Consider the following 4,501-nt stretch of genomic DNA (forward strand, 5'->3'; position numbering starts at 1 on the left):
AGATGCTGTCGCACCCCAAAGACCCCATTGATACAAACGCGGCAAGGGGTGTGGTGTACGCGATCCCATGTCAACAGTGCAAGGAGATTTACATTGGCGAAACGGGAAGATCTCTGAATACGCGCCGTAAAGAACATGAAAGGGATGTAGCCAAAAAAGATGCTAAAAAATCGGCATTAGCGCAACATGCTACTGTCCTCGGTCACACCATAAACTTCTCTGCTGCCCAGGTGTTAGCGAGAGAAACCGATTTTCACAAGCGAGGTTTCCTGGAGTCGTGGAACATACATTCTCACACCAACACGATGAACGTTAAAACGGACGTTCTAATGCCGATAACTTATCGGTCGCTTTTGCACCATTGAGCCAGGTGTTATCACACGACCATTGGTGCGCATTGCGTTTTTTCTACCGCCTTTTTTGTGTGTGTTTCGCCGCCCTTTTCGCTTTATAATAACTTGTGTTTGCAATGTATGTCATTACCCTGATGAAGGTGTTTCGCATGGGACATCGAAACGTTGGCACAGTAGAATAAAAAACTGCCGGAAGAGCTGAAAATTTTGTTGATACGTTATGCCTGGCAGCAACAGTGTAGGAAAAGTGTTTATTGCTGATCAGAGTACACGAGCGTTAGTTGTTAAAGAACTTCCTATAGCCAGTCCCATCTTTTGCGTACCCGTGAAAACGGAACGTGACAATCCTCTTCGGCACTTCATACTCCTTCAAAAGAACAAAGACAGACGAACAAAAGAAGAAACTCAAGCTCGGACAAGAACAAGAAGACGAAAGCAAAGACAAAATATACAAAAGGACCCACCCCCATAAAGCACATTCAACATCACGGCATTAAATGTTAATGGAATGGAAGCAAACTTAAATAACCTATCTGACTTTTTATGCGACACGGATGACTCAGACATAACATTAATTCAGGAAGTACATTTATTAGATAAAAACTTATTCACCAATTGATTCTATGTGAATAAGGTAAGCATCAGTACTATATTGACTGCCCCTTATCCGTGCCATCAGCAAGTTAAGTGAATAGATTTACACGTGGAACTGGCGCGAATAGAGGTCATTTCGGCATCCTGTGCGTTTACCCCATCTACCGTTTCCACCCCTGCTAGGTCTAACGTTTGCGAGGACTTCTATTGCCGTCGCAAACGTTCTTACCCCAACTACCCCGTGTGTTCACCACAAAGGGTAGTTGACTCCCCACCGAGCGCGACCCCAGCCCGGTAAGGCAGAGCCCAAACCTTCGACATCAGAACCCACGACACCCCGGCCCGCTTTTTTCCACCCCATCCCCATCAAGGACCGACGAACGTTCGGGGCTCCCAGCCCTTTTCAGGGCTCTTGCGTGGAAAGGACCAGTCGGTCACCCAGCGTGCAGGGCGCGAGCCCAACTGCTAAGACGTCGTCACAGCAAGTCGAAGTCGACTTTGACCTAGTGACGTCACGGTCGAACCTTCCTGCTGCAAGGTCGACCTTTGAAGGAGAATCAACGTCGAAACTCACCGTTCCGCTTAAACGAGTTTCGACCGTGGCAAAGGCGTTGAATGTCGTTGCAAGCCGCAACCTTCCACCTTTCAGTCGGGAGACTGAAGTACTGGCCAAGCTCCCTGCCCGGAAGACTCGACAGTTCATTTATCATCTATGAACTGTTGAAAAAGTTCAACTTTCCTGTGCAGGAGCTTGAAGGCATCGTTGAGCGCCGTGGAGGGCTCACGGATTTCACTTGCCGCACCAAGGAAGGTGCGCGCACATTGCAGAGGAAACTCGGGTCGCACCCCAACGTGGAGTACGAAAAACTCTACGACTCGGAGTGGACCCGGGTTTGGGTGAAGGAGGTTCCACCCAGATACTCGAATGAGAAGATTCGTGCCTACATTGAGCGTAGGCACGCCGAGGTTAAAAAGCACGAAAAAGTCAAGGATCGTTGGGGCCTGTACGACGGCAAACGAACCTTTGATGCCAAAACGGCCGACCTCAAGGAAAGCCCAATTGGCCCGAAAATCAGACTGGGTGGTTTGGCTTTTGTCGTTGAATATGACAACTAACCACCGCAGTGCTTTGTATGCCGTCAGTTTGGGCATGTGCGAGATGAGTGCGAGGCACTCAAGCCGGGAGAACACCCCGAAAACTCGGTAGAGGTAGCGGTCGAGGACCCGCCTCTACCTTCGGCTACCTCCACCCCGGTGCGGGCGGAGAAGAACGACGGTTTTCAGGTGGTCCAGGGGCGCCGAAACCGAAAGAAAAGTGGCAAAGCGAATGCCAATCCCCTGAAGTCCAGTGCCACCGAGACTGGCACCCTGGTTGCACAGGCACTGGAGCCTCTTATAACAACGGAGACAGAAAAGGATCTTCAGCATCCGGAGGGCGGCACCTCGGGTGCCCCCGACAAATCAAAGGAGCTTCAGTATCCGGAGGGCGGCACCTCGGGTGCCCCCGCCTTTCCCGGCCCAAGGCTACAACGAAACCAGCCGCGGAAACCAAAGAAGAAGGCGGGCGGCACTTCGGGTGCCGCCGCCAAAAAACCCGGGGCAACAAAGAAGCAATCCCCGCGGAAATCTGGGCCCACACCTGATCCTGCAGGTGGAACCTCGGGAGCCCCCGACCCAATCGGCGGGAAAACAGGGCCCAGATCCTGGCCAACACATGATCCGGACTTGGATTTACTAGACAAAGATTTGGATTTATTGGCCCACCCGGCTGAAGACAAAGACGTGGATTTATTGGCCAACCCGACTGAAGAGGAGGAAAATGGACTGAAACCTGGAATCCTGGAAAACATAATGGAAGCTGCAAGGGACCACTCCGACTCCAGCGGAGAGGACAAGGTACCGTTACTTAATAAGCGTGATAGGTCGTCGTCTAACTCTGGCGACGACCGAAAGTGGGGCTGTTTCGAAAATTTTCAAAATATCGTTTCGTGTGCGTGCGGGCAGGACATGTTGCTCGCTAAGGAGGGAGAAGCCAAGGCTTGCCCGGCTTGTAAAAAGTGCTTTGTTAAATGTTCATGTGGCCATGCTCATCAGCTAGGAGATGGGCAAAACAACCAATGCTCCGAATGTAAACGTTTCTTTTCCATGCATGTTCTCAACCAAACCGTTTAGGGACTAGAAGCGTTTTTTTGATACATCGTCGCAGCACTCTAATATCTATAGTCATGGCGAACTTTTTAAAAATGGCCACATGCAACGTCGGGGGGATGGCCGGTCCAGCTAAGCGATCCGCTGTATTGTCATCCGTCCGGTCGTTAGACGCCCACATCATTTTCTTCCAGGAGACGCATAGTTCTCCTATGACGGAGGGTGGGTGGTGCGTCGAATGGGAGCCGAATAAGGCGATTTTTTGTCTTCTCTTTCGGGGGACCGATCGGAGCACGGAGTTGGAATCTTGCTAAAGCATAACGCCCTTAGCTTTGTTTCTCACTCTGGGGATGGGAACGGTAGAATTTTGGCTGCCGACATTAGACTTTGCCATTCAACCATACACGTCGTAAACGTGTATGCCCCTAACCGCACCGAAAGCACTCCCTTAAGGAATGCTTTCTTCGACTCTCTTTATACCTACACCCACCCGAGGCATCCCACTCTCTTGACCGGTGATTTCAACGGTGTGCAGGACCCGATACTTAAGCGTTTTGACCGCGGTACCAAGGAGTTCTTTCAGCGTTTCACTGAACATAGATCTAATACTGGTATTGTTAAACTGTGTGATGATTCCGGTCTCCACACGGAAAACACTAACGAGATGCTTAACATCGCCCACACTTTTTACAGTAAACTCTACACGAAACGCCCTACATGTACTGCAGCTCAGCAGCACTTCCTGCAACACGTCACCCCTAAACTCGACTCGAATGATGATACACTAGGGAAGCCCATAACGGCTGAGGAAGTGCTAAACACAATTATGCAAATGTCGTTGGGGGAATCCCCTGGACCCGATGGCGTCAGCGTCGAGTTTTACCGCTCGTGCTGGCGCGTCATTGGCCAGGATTTAACTGACGTCATTAACACAATACACTCGTCGGGAGCCGTCCTGGACGAGATGAAACGTGGTACAGTTATCCTAATCCATAAGAAAAAACGACACAACACTGCTGAAGAACTACCGCCCGATCTCGTTGCTTAACACTGACCTTAAAATCTATACCAAGATTATGGCAAATCGCATGCGCGCGCGCTCTTGGATAAGGTTCTGCACCCCCACCAATTTGCTGCGCCCGCCCGTCGAATTGCCGACGCCACTGTCTTGCTGAGAGATCTCTATTGTGATGCGATAGAGCGGGGCACAGATGCTTTCACTATTTCGCTCGACTTCGAGAAGGCGTTTGATTCAGTTGACCATGGATGGCTTTATTCGGTTATGACTAAAATGTGTTTCCCTGAACACTTTGTAAAAGTAGTGCAGTCACTCAACACAAACGCGCAGTCGAATGTTCTAGTTAATGGACACCAAAGCCCGCTGTTCACTGTGGGTAGAGGAGTGA

At 50.3% G+C, this 4,501-nt stretch overlaps 1 pseudogene; it reads left to right on the forward strand.

The window, feature by feature from the left end:
• The first annotated feature begins 861 nt into the window (after positions 1 to 861).
• LOC145208870 (uncharacterized) lies at positions 862 to 3,119 on the forward strand (annotated as a pseudogene).
• The last annotated feature ends 1,382 nt before the right edge of the window (positions 3,120 to 4,501 follow it).

This window comes from Phallusia mammillata, unplaced genomic scaffold (genome assembly GCF_965637545.1).
Source record: "Phallusia mammillata unplaced genomic scaffold, kaPhaMamm4.hap1.1 HAP1_SCAFFOLD_393, whole genome shotgun sequence".
Classification (NCBI taxonomy): domain Eukaryota; kingdom Metazoa; phylum Chordata; class Ascidiacea; order Phlebobranchia; family Ascidiidae; genus Phallusia; species Phallusia mammillata.